This window comes from Desmodus rotundus, chromosome 1 (genome assembly GCF_022682495.2).
Source record: "Desmodus rotundus isolate HL8 chromosome 1, HLdesRot8A.1, whole genome shotgun sequence".
Classification (NCBI taxonomy): domain Eukaryota; kingdom Metazoa; phylum Chordata; class Mammalia; order Chiroptera; family Phyllostomidae; genus Desmodus; species Desmodus rotundus.
In genome coordinates, this window is record NC_071387.1 from 155,872,184 (window position 1) to 155,884,604 (window position 12,421).

The 12,421-nt window shown below is 33.7% G+C and overlaps 1 protein-coding gene across 21 annotated transcripts in view; it reads left to right on the plus strand.

Annotated features, from left to right (window-relative positions):
• MEF2C (myocyte enhancer factor 2C) overlaps nt 1–12,421 on the plus strand; it is a 161,473-nt gene that overhangs the window by 44,457 nt on the left and 104,595 nt on the right. The window contains exon 5 of one of the 21 annotated variants that reach the window (XM_053911968.1): nt 3,552–3,637. The exons of 19 other annotated variants lie outside the window; for them this stretch is intronic. The gene's annotated coding sequence lies outside the window, so the exon portion shown is untranslated. Of the gene's footprint in view, nt 1–3,551; nt 3,638–12,421 lie in introns of those variants that run through there. One more of the 21 variants, XM_053911990.2, reaches the window with a different exon arrangement.

Genomic DNA, 12,421 nt, shown 5'->3' on the forward strand with positions numbered 1-12,421 from the left:
ATTGGCATTTCTCTCCCTATCTTTCTCTCTCCCTCCCCTCTCTCTAAAAATAAATAAATAAAATCTTTAAAAAAAATAAAGAAGAGGACAGAGGGGATTGACAAGGATGTGTGCATGATGAGAGTGCCTGAGAAGGATTCCTAGCATTAAGATTCAGGCATTTGGGCTCTGGACCCCGTAACCTTATTGGCTACGTGATACTTCTTTCCATGGCCTCTAATAAGCTCTTACTGGGCTCCCTCCTCCAGGATATCCCAGACCAACTTTGAGTTTTGTTGTCCGTGAGTCCAAAATCTAGACTCTGCCAGGCACATGGTTAATGGACACTTGCTAAATAAATGAGCAAATGATATCTGCCACTTCTTCCTCCTAAATTATAATCTCTGTGGAGTCATCTTCATGTTAGGGTTTCCTGATATGACTGGGAAGGTGCCTGAAACATATTGTAGGTGGATAATGCACATGAATTGACTTGAATTGCGAAAAAAATTGGTGGGACTTGAATTTGAATCTGTTCTAAGCCCTGGACATGAGGTGATTCGCATATATACAAAAATAGAGATATATGCATTGAGTTTATTTAAAGTAGACATTCACAGGATGGATTTCATTACCAGGAAATGCCTACATCTATTGAGATTGAGTTAATAGAAAGAGAGGGTTCTTTCTTGAATGGTTTTATGAGTTTAAAAACAATACTTCATGAATTTAACTAAAAGAGTTGGTGGTGGTGCTTTTTAAAACTTTTATTTATTGATTTTAGAGAAAAAGAGGAAGAGGGGGAGAGCAAGGGGCAGGGGAGAGAGAGAGAGAGACAGGGAGAGATTTGTTGTTCCACGCATTCATGCATTCATTGGTTGCTTCTGGTATGTGCCGTGACCAGGGATCAAACCCTCAACCTTCGTATATGGGGATGACGCTCTAACCAACAGGGCTACCCGGCCAGGGCATTGGTGGTGCTGTTTTAAAGTTTGTTGTTTCAAAAATCCTGCTTTGAGATTTTTTTGTGTACAATCTAGACTTGGACGATACTTGACTCACACTTGACTACTTTACAAGAAATGTGAAGGAAAAAAGTGAAATTTCATGCAACATGAAGTGCATTATTTAACTTACTGCCTTTTAAGTTACTTAACAACTCAACTAGTTATTTTATTCTCCTGTATTAGAAAAAACTGTAAATAGTTCAGAAAAAATACCCAAAATTATTAAAAAGAAATGTATCATGTTATTATCATATGTAGTACTGCCCTTAAAACTTTGATGATGTTTTTCTAAAAAATGAAGTAACTTGTTTGGGGGATAAAAATATTTTCAGATTATTTAAGAAAATAACATTGAACGTGAGATATATTTTAATGCTTCTCAAAGTACGCTACTAGCATTTATTAAGACTCATTCAGGTCCAAAAATTTAATAATGGCCATTACAAAATAAAATATACATCTGAGAAAGAATGCCAAAGCTGCTTTATAAATTCATGTCTGTTCTTCAAGTTACCTCAGTAAGGAGAGCACTGGGGCTGACTCCCTTGCAGGGTGCTTTTGACCCTGCTTACGCATCTCCCTTCCTGCACACAGAGCCACACTGGAGAGCAGCACAACTATTTTAGAGTGAGTCAACATATTCACATACACACTAAAATTAGAATGTGTTCTCAGAAACACAAATGTAAAGCCCTGCAGGCTCTACTGAAGACAATCATGATTCGTTGCAGTCTTTTTTTCTTATCACTATAGAAAGAATGTCAACTTTTGTGTCTTCAGTAGCCATGGTTCTCAAGGATTTAAAGAAATGATACATGTACAATAGCATTGTAGAATGGAAATACTATACACAAGTAAGTTACTCTTAACTCACTTTAAATTGTAACTCTGAGTTTGGGGACTGTACCATATTCAAATGTCTTTGTTTTCTTTCTCATTTAAATGAATGTTTTACACATAATAGATGTTCCATAAATGTTTGTTGAATTATCTGAAGTAAGTGAATGAAGGGTAACAATTGTGCCTAATTCAAATGAGAGAGACCTAGGAAACACCTAAGTACTTCAACCATGGGGCTTTTACCCTTGGAGTTCTCTTTCGCCATATCTGACTTTCAGAAGACTTTTTGTGTACCTATTTTATATTTATTAATTTCTATCTTGGACCAAAGTTAATATTTAAAGTGTCTTTTCTAATTTGGTAAAAAATTAAGTTCTGTGAATGGCAGAGATTAAGTTTTGTTCATCTTTGTATTCAGGACATACTGTCTGTTGGATTTATAATGTCTCAATTACCAAATCACTTTACAAAGCAGATCTGCTGTCGTACCTGACTGGCTGAACGATGTTGATCAGAACCCAAAATCCTTCCTTTGCATATGCATTCAGTTCTTTTTGTCAAATGCTATTGCTCACTACTTCACAAACTCATGTCAGTAAAGGATCTTTGTTGTATACGAACACATACGTCACAGCAGAAGAGACTGAAGCTAAGAAGTCATGTACATAGGTTAAAACTTTGGTCTCTGATTCAAAAGCATGGTTCTTAAAAAAAACCCTGCTATCCATGACCTTAATTTCATTTATGGGTAATAGATGAATAATGGTTCTGCATTTGCAAAAAATTATATTTCTTTCTCAGATTTTGTCCCCCATGTAAAAATTATCAATTTTGTGGTTCTTGTTTATGTCGTGAAACTCATAAGGTAATGTTGTAAATGATAAAAAACAATCTTGAAAGACACATTTATGAGTCATTAAAAGACAGTATCTTACCGGCCCTGGTTGGAGTTCAAGTTTTATCCTGTCGATCAATGTAAGTTGGGTTTTTTGTTTTGTTTTCTGATAAGAATCTGACTAGAATGATCTCTTAATTCCTGTACATATATGAAGAACCAAATACATTGGAAAGGGTTTATCCTTTGTAAATCCACTGTGTAACAACTAACAAAAGTTAAGCCTTTTATCTATTCCACTTCTAGTTAGCATCAATATGTGGTGGGGATAATAAAAATAAAATGATAGTCAAACTATAGGTTTTCCTCTTCACCAGCAATCTTCATGATATGTCTGTTATAATAACATTGTTCTCTAAATATCATAGTCATCTTATTTTGCATAGATTTCATTTATTCAGGCAATTTCTAATTGTGTGTGTCCATTTAAGTACAGTGACTTATTACAGTTTTCAATTTATTCAATGTCCAGGCATTATGTAGCTAATGGAACAGTCATTCTAATGGAAGCTATCTGACTACCAAGTGTACACAGCTTTGATAATTGACTCTTGTTCAAGGCTGTGCAAGCGCAGCCTAGAAGACCTCATTATCCATTAGGTAGCCACCTCAGCTAGCACTTCATTTTAACACTAGGTTCGTAAGAGTAGCATATGTTACCAGTTTCGATAGACCGTTTTAGTTATCACTTGGAAAATATAATACGTATGAGAAAAATTCTGGCTCAAAAATTTTGCTTGTTATGTAGTACGTTCATTTCAAATGATGGTTAATAAACCTGAAACCAGTGTTTAAATAAATTGAACATTGCCTTGAATGTTCTTTTACAGGAATTGACTTTAGAATATGATTCTGACTACCTTCTTTCATTATGTTTCATGTATTTTCTTCATCTCAACTTTCATCTCTACCACTGGTATGTTTAAATATGTTTTTCCTTATATTTATTAATATAAATAGCTTTAAAATTAAAATTGTGAATTATGTAGGAGAGATTTAAAATTAAATCTCACATAGTAAAAGGATGTGATTTCTAAATATAAATTTGACTATTGCTAACAAACACTGGAAACACTTTAATATACACTTCTAAAATTGTCTTACCACATGCAAAAAGATACTAATCACTTTTTGTTTGCCCTTATGGTACTGAGGGTAGAGAATTCTCCAAAAATTATTTCCACATGTAATCACCTTGGGCCATTTAAATTTTCATTTATCCTTATGGAAATGTTGCAACCTAAAATACAAATACAGTTTGATAGCTTATTTAACAGATGATCCCCAACTTACCATGGTTCGACTTAACAATTTCCTGACTTTACAGTGGTATGGAAGTGATACACATTCAGTAGGAACTGTACTTGGAATTTGGAATTTTGATCATTTCATAGGCTAGCAACAGGCAGTATGATACTCTCTCACGATGCTGGGCAGGGACAGCAATCCGCAGCTCCCAGCCAGCCATGTGATCATAAAGGTAAACAACGGATACCCTACAGTGTATTCATTGCATTAGATGATTTTCATCTAACACTAGGCTACTGTAAGTGTTCTGAGCATGTTCAAGCTAGGCTAAGCTATGAGCACATATTAAATGTATTCTGAACTTTGACGCTTTCAACTTACGATGGGTTTATCAGAATGTAACCCCATGGTAAGACGAGGAGCATCTGTAATATAGATATGTAAAGCATTTAAGGGTTGAGTTTGATTGTATCGGCTGCATTTTAAAGCTTCAAACAATAATACCCAGTATGTTTTAGTTAGAACCCTTTAGTTTTTTTGAGATGCTGAAAAGATTTTATAGTTTCAAGTACCTAGGATAAATATTATAGTCTATTCATATGATTATGAATGTATAAATTTTTATTTTAATTTAAAACATAAGAGAGAAAAGTGTACTTTAGTAAATATCGAATTTTTACGCCCTAAGGTAGCTGGCTGGTCAACCAGAATGTGAAATTATTAACACTGGTAGCATGTAAACCTAGTAGAAAAATTAGCCAAAGCTGAGTGAATTCACTAAATCTGTATCCAATATTATTAAGACAGGCTGGTTGATATCAAAATGTGTGAATGTTTACTGGAAGACAAAGCCAAGTCTTAGCATTATTCTAATAATGAAACAAAGCCAAGTTCATTAAAAAATATGTTCTTTATTAACAATTCATTATACACTATAGTTTTAGTAGTATATGAGTTGTATATACACACATACACACAGACAGACACACATGGGTGCATGTGTGTGTCACAGGGATCACCGCAGCCGGAGCGAATACATGAGGCCTGCAGGTTTCCTCGCTGCCTCGTGATAAACTGAAGGGCACTCGGGCATTCCGGCAGCCCCGAAGAGCAATGGGCTTCTCAGATGTGCCCCAACTCTCAATTCTTCCATTCTCTCATCTACTTTGTCAGTTACCATTGATAAGTTGTGTTCTTAAACCAAAGTAGCCACCACTTCTCATTAAAATGTTGGGTTCATTTTAGCATGAGGTAAAGGCCAGAGGCTAAAGTCACATTGTGTAGATTCCAACCACAGAGCCAGCACTTACCTTTGGCAAGAAAAGTCCTCTCTGCCTCATTCCCTCCTATGTAAAATGGACATAATAATGCAACGGTGATGTTGTTATGGGGGTTAAATGAGTTAATTTATGTAAAGAAAACAGCGCATGACACGAGATCAGCAATCATTACCTTTTTTAACTTTTAAAATCAAAAAAGTTTGATTTGAAATGTTTTTTTCCAGATTTGGGGGGAAAGGCCTAAAGAAATAGATTTTATAATTTCCTACATTATCTTACAACCTAAAGTTATTTACGGCAACTTTAATATTCGATTTTATATTTTCTAAGTTTTTTAAAAATTATTGTTGTGGGATTTTAATAGATTCAATTCATATTGACAAATTTAAAATAGAACTAGGTAGGAAGCATTCGAGATCTTGCCCCCTGACTATGTTGTCACTTTGGCTCAAATAAGTCCTTATCAAAATTCAAAAAATAAAATAGAACTAGGAAATACCACATTTAACAATTTCTGGAGGTTTCTGAGTTTTGGAATGTTGATTAACAATAGATAATTTCCTGAAGTAATTTGCAGATTCATCTTCCTGAAACATCAGAGACAACTGAAACTTAATAGTCAATCATTAATCCCACTGATATAAAGTTAAAACATTTAGGCACAAGTCAGTAGATAAATTTGTTCAAACTTTTATTGCAGATTTTTTAAATTTAATCTTTATTGTATTTTTTTGGCATTACCATTTAGTCCCCTTATACCCCCTCCCCCCAGCAATCACCACACTGTTGTCCATGCCCGTGAGTCTTTTCTCCTTTTTGCTCAGATTTTTAAATTAAGCCTTAGACAACATTTTGCACTAGCCAGATATCACATCCATTTTCAGTGTATTTTATCATGTCTGTGTGTCCTTTTCTAAAAGCAAACAGGTTTCACAATCCTTGTATAGTAAACCACAGTGATTTTCCATAGAATTCAATAAAATAGCTAAAATATGTATAGCTGGACTTAGATATGTGAATCTTAAGGTTTAGGCAATTGGAGCATGTCTATTTACTAACACATTGTTTTTCAAACTAACTGACTTATAAACAACTAAATTAAAAATACAGTTGACCCTTGAACGACACACATTTGAACTGCACAGGTCCATTTATACATAGATTTTTAAAAATAAATAACTGTAAATGTATTTTCTCTTCCCTATGATTTTAATAACTTTCTTTTCTCTAGCTTGTTTTATTGTATGAATATAATATATAGTACATGTAATATATAAAATATGTGTTAATCAACTATTTATGTAGTTGGTAAAGTCTTCTTTCTGGGAAGCAGTAGGCTCTTAGGAGATAAGCTTTTGAGGAGTCAAAAGCTATGTGTGCATTTTTGTCTATGCAAGGAGTGGGAGTGGTCAGTGCCCCTGACCCCCACATTGTTCAAGGGTCCACTGTACTTTAAAGTGCTTGGCCCTAACATATTCCTTTAAGAGATATTTTACAACATGGAAGAATTTTTGTATCCATCTGAGAAAACAACCTATTCCCACATGGCCTACCTAGAACTCTAAGGCACCAGTTCATTAGCATAAGGAGTCTCTTAACCATCTCTTTCACAGAGAACAGTGACATTAGGAAACAGAATTTTTATTCCTAAATATGTCAGTTTTTGACTAAACTCTGAACTTTATTTTTTTCACATTAGTGTACCCCATTTGCTAGTGGAGGCAGGGATGAATTTTGACATTTTTTATGTGCCTACCCAAGTCGCAAATCACTAGGTGGTAGCATGGAGTGAGAAGTTACGCTGCTTCAGTTTTCAAAATATATCTCATTTTATCTCCTTTATAACTAAAATAATTACAATAAAATTAAATAATATATGTAAAGCAGATGGCATATTTCCTATTATTATTGCTATGTGGAAACTTGTAAATGAGTGAAACATGAATTTTATCTTAAGGAAGTGGTTTTCGTCCACAGAAGGTTTCCCAGTGTTCTACCAAGTAAGAGACAGGACATAACTAGAGAATCGTACCCACTCAATCACATTCTGCAAGTATGTTTGTTATTTTCTTCTAAACTGTCTTCAGCCACAATCAAATACAGATTGTTATTAGGTTTTTAAATCACACAGAGTCTCTCCATTACCTCCTTCTGCTACTTGCCTTTGGGGAATTTTTTAAAATAGCAAATTATTCTATATCATCTTTGGAAAAGTTAATAATAAGATTATGAATCTCAGCTAATATATTACATATGAACTTTAGTTACTCACCAATTACTAGTTATAATTGATGGAAGTTTGCAGAATGGAATTTATTTGCACTCAGTGCATTGCCAATTTTTACTCATGTACTGTATAAATATATTTGGATCTGATTTTGTAATTTAGATAATAGTTGTTTGTATTCCACTTCCAGTTTGAGAAACTCCTTTGTAATGCATTTGTGATCCAAGTCATTACCAAACACTGTGACTGTAAATGAGATAAAATAGAAATAGTGGTTTAATGTGAAAGCTATATATTGGGGTCTGATCTAGTCTCCTAATTATGCATCTAATCAGCCTGTCAAAATTCTACCTAGAGGTCCTGGAATTATTCTCTCTTTTTTTAATTCCATTGTTTTATAGATGAGTTACTAAGTGTAAAAAGGAAAAGAGGTAATAGGGGAAGTTAGCATGGAGAATTGTCACTGAACTCAGCTCTTTCTATCTTTTTCTATATATAGTTTTTAAATATTGTTCAGGTCAGCTGATATATAAGCAGTGGAGTGCTTCTTCATGTCTTCTTTCTTTCCCAATCATTTCAGTAATGTTTTGATGAAATAATGTATATAAGGGAAACAAAGAAATCAATGCCAAGTTCTAACATCAAATTGAGAATTGAAATTGCTAATTCCCCCAATACTTTTAATATATTGCTAATCTCAAAACCATGACTAAATTGGTATTCTAGGACTAAAGTGGTAAATTTTTAATAGAGATGTCTCTTATGAATGAGTCTTATACTAGAATATCATTTATTCGTTGAGGGTGTGATTTATTCTATTTAAGTATAAGCCCTTTAAAGGAGATGTGCTAATCTGTTTTTACTCCAAGTACATAAATATGTCTGCTACACTCTAGTCAGTAGATGTATATTCAGAAGCCAATTGCCTAAACTCTCACATTTCTTCTGTAAATTATGAATAATATTGATACATGAAAATTACAAATATGCAATAGAGCTCAACTATTGATTGCTAAATCATTCTGTGACTAACTCTGTGTCCCAATGACATTTTCTAGATTTAAAAAATGTTATTCCTACATTTAAAAAATATTTTGTGCTTTTGCAGCAATGCAAGTAATGTGCACTTGAAAGAAAATTCACAGTGCAGCCACAACTAATTCCCTTTAAGATTCAAAGTGCCATTTTCAAAAATGGTTCAATTTTCAGAAAAGAATATTTAAAACCTCTTTCCTGCCAGACTTAACATTCCACATGTTTGGTACAATTAAAATAGAAGAGTGGTGGAATGGAACTCTTCCATCTATATTTTGGAAAAACATATTCACTCACCTCAATTTGTCAGTGTGCATTAAGAGGTAGGTCATTATGCAGTAGAAAAAGAAGAAGAAGGCAGCTCTAACTCATGTGACTGACATGTACTGAACGTGGCCATTAATACAACTTGGCAGTGACCTTGACAGCATTACAGGTAATCCCCTTGCAAGGATAAACTATTTGAATGATATTTCTACCATGTTAAGTTCTCCTTGTAACTTTACCACTTAATTTTCTTTTTTCCTAACAAAAATATTTTTAAATCTTCCCTTAATGATTTTCCTTTTCCCTTTGCTCTCTCAAATGACAGTTCACTCCAACGCATTGTGGCTAGCATTTTTCTGTCATCATGGGAGACTGCTGTATATTCGGTGACACTTTCCTAAAGGGTTGAAGTCGATTTTATTTTTATTGCAGGCATAAATCTGTGGTCAAATTTCATTCTACTGCTCAGAACGAAAGTTCTAAAAAGCAGAAAGCATATAGAGAGAAGATGTAGGTTGAAAGTGCATTGTTGAAGAAAATTGTTTTATGTTTTATAAACCTTCAGTTCTGTAATTGTTATTACCATTTAGGATTTATTTAGGTTACATAAGAGAAAACATGAATTTTATCACAACTTCTTAGATTTAACAGTAAAAGATTCAAACACATCATTGCTTATTTCCTATATTAGCTGAGTTTGTCACATGACAAGGGAACTCAGGTGCATAGAAAATTCAGGTAAACAAACAGAAAAAATCACGATAAATAGTAAAGTTATAATCTTTTAAAAACATTCTACTGCCATTGTAATCTCATATTTAGTAACATATGTACTGAAAGGCCTTTAAGAAGGACATTTCATATAATGGAGTTTGGGCTTAGTAAAAAACCTCTAAGCAGGTCATAATTTCTTAGAGTTGCTTTTGCATCATATTGCAATACAGGAAATGAACAACAACTATAAAGGAAGAGCATTTTTCCAATAATATGGATCCATTTTAAAAAACTATTTCTTCCTGAACAGTTCTGGGGAATTTTGCAATTTGAACCAGCTGTTAACAACAGCATTTATAGGAGCCATTGACACTGGAGATATGACATTTCCGGTCCCTGTTCATCATTTGTAATGTACACTTTAGTTTAAACGTTTACAAGCAGTCCAAAGTAGTTAATTTCTGGAATTAAAGCAAATTCACTGTTCACTGGTCATTAACATTTTTGCAAATCACATGTATGTATGTATAAGCAGAGTATTAGCTGCTTTCGGTTAATGGGTCATTATAAGTGCATAAGGTAAATTATTTCCATATAGAACCCTTAAGAATCATTTGAGAAAGAAGGACATAGAAATTTATTAGGTAAGACGTGTTCAGTAAATTAGAGCATACTGCATTTCTCATCAATTCACCTGTAAATTTAACCTTTGGCAACACCTATTTTTAATTCATTGTCAAGCCGTTCTGTATAATAAGAATTCTTTGTTATGTTTACCATACTAAGGCATAGAGCAAGTGGAAAAAATTAGAGGCATCTTATCCCTAGTTATAAATTACAGGTAAATGGCTGATGCAGCCTATAATACTATTTAAAATCTTAACCATTGGAAAAGAGTTGTTTTTGAAATAACTGTAAACAGAAGTACATTGAGATAAAATTTAAATCAGAGAAGAAAGTTACTTAGTATTTTTGGTGTATTATTTTTAAGCTCTAAATAGCACCATTTAAGCCAATTTTCAAAGGATGAAGTGGAGAAGCCAAACAAACAACATAAAACATCCTTTTCTAGTGAAAAATCAAACTTTCAGGTTTATTTTTACATAAAAGCTCAGATCATGGATGTATTGAATTTGATATATTTCACCGCCAGTTGATTTAGCACTTTGACATATATTTAAAAACTAGATGATGAAGATGAAATATTTCCTTAGACTATTGTAAGGCCTCCTAACACATGTGGCAGTATGTATAGCAGAGGAATGAGAGTTTGAAATATGGAGTAAATGCCCTTATCTCAAACTTTGCCATGTAAAGTTGGGCAAGTTCCATAGTTTTCTGTGCCTTGATTTTTTTTCTGAACAGAACTATAATATGAAGTGTGATCATGATAGCACAAATTTATCCAGGTATAAGATCCAATTGAAATAATAGAAATAATATTTCTGGGACATGTTCATTTAATGTTACTGCTATCACTAGAACTTTTGAGTAAAGACTGGAAAGCGACTATCAGTAACAACATTTTTATAGGAAAATGAAGGGTATGCAGGGAACTGCAGTTAGTAACTCTCTTCCGTGCACTCCTAAATATACACAGGAAAAATCACAATGATTTGTTGTATGTTAATACATTGGTTATACATCCTGAAACACCCTGGGTGTGAGTGTGAACCAACACGGCATCATAAAAACTGGTCTTATGAGAATACTTAAACCTTTCATTAGAGTGTGAAGAAGAAAGAATAATCTCAACTTTTCAAGGCTTCAGGTTTTGTTTTGTAAGATATCCTCATCCATAAGTTGGGAAAATATTCTCTAAACCACACAGATTTGAATGGTTGCTAAAGGGATAGTGAAATGAATAATTCATCCTTTAAATTTTAAAATGCCGATGAGTCTTGTGTAAAGAAAGTGTGCAAAGTCTGGCTCTTGAAAGATAGGATCAGAACTTAGCATGACCGTGACCTTGGTAAACTAGAGAGGTGGTCAGAAATCATGAAGCGAAGGAGAAACAAAAGCTTTAAATACAAAGCATAGAAGACTTGGCTAGAAACAAACCTGACAAGGGAAAAATGCAAAATTGAAACAAATGAGAAGATAAACATTTAAAAATTTTTGTGCAATGTGTGGATAATTAAAAGTATATATTTGATATGAATAGACAAAAGAGCCTCTTTTGAGTATGGTGTATTTTGGGGGACTCCAGAGCTAACAGCTGATATGACTTGAAATGAAGAACCTCAAAGATGAGGAAAAAATAGAAAGTAAAGCAAGTAAAGGATAACAAAAATAGGTATAATTCAATACTCAATCTTCAAGTGTATGAAATGAGGCCATGATCACCAAATGTTGTTCTCTGGACAAAGGCGAGAGCAAGAGCACTGGACATAAAGTATTCTGTGAGGGATTAGCTATAAGTAAGAATTTCCTGAGTGAGGTTACTGAGGAAGGTTATGTTGCTCCTTTTCCGGAAGGTCTTAAAAATAGGAGAGGTGGAATCTTTGTGAAATAATTTGAGCATGGTATTATCTGAAGGAGGGAAAAATGATATGAGCTTGCATGGCCCCTGCCAGTATTAATATCAGGCACTTCTGCCCTTACCTTGGTGAGTGGAAATACAGGTACATATTTCCAAAAAAGTTTTACTTTTTTGTCTCATGACAAAATTTAGATAAAAATTTTAATGGATCTCATAAAGACCCAGGTTGAGGCAAGTGGAATTTCTAAGTTCATTCTGAAATTCTCCATAATCAGTTTAGAGAGACATTTATTAAATATTCATCTTAACCAATTATTTTCAAAAGATCTTAATAGTGACTGTGCTACAGTCATTGTTTTCCAGTTCGTAGAATATAAAAGATGGATATTTTAAGGTAATTTTGAATTTTAGAATCTTAGGAATGTAGCTAAATAATGACTAGGCGTG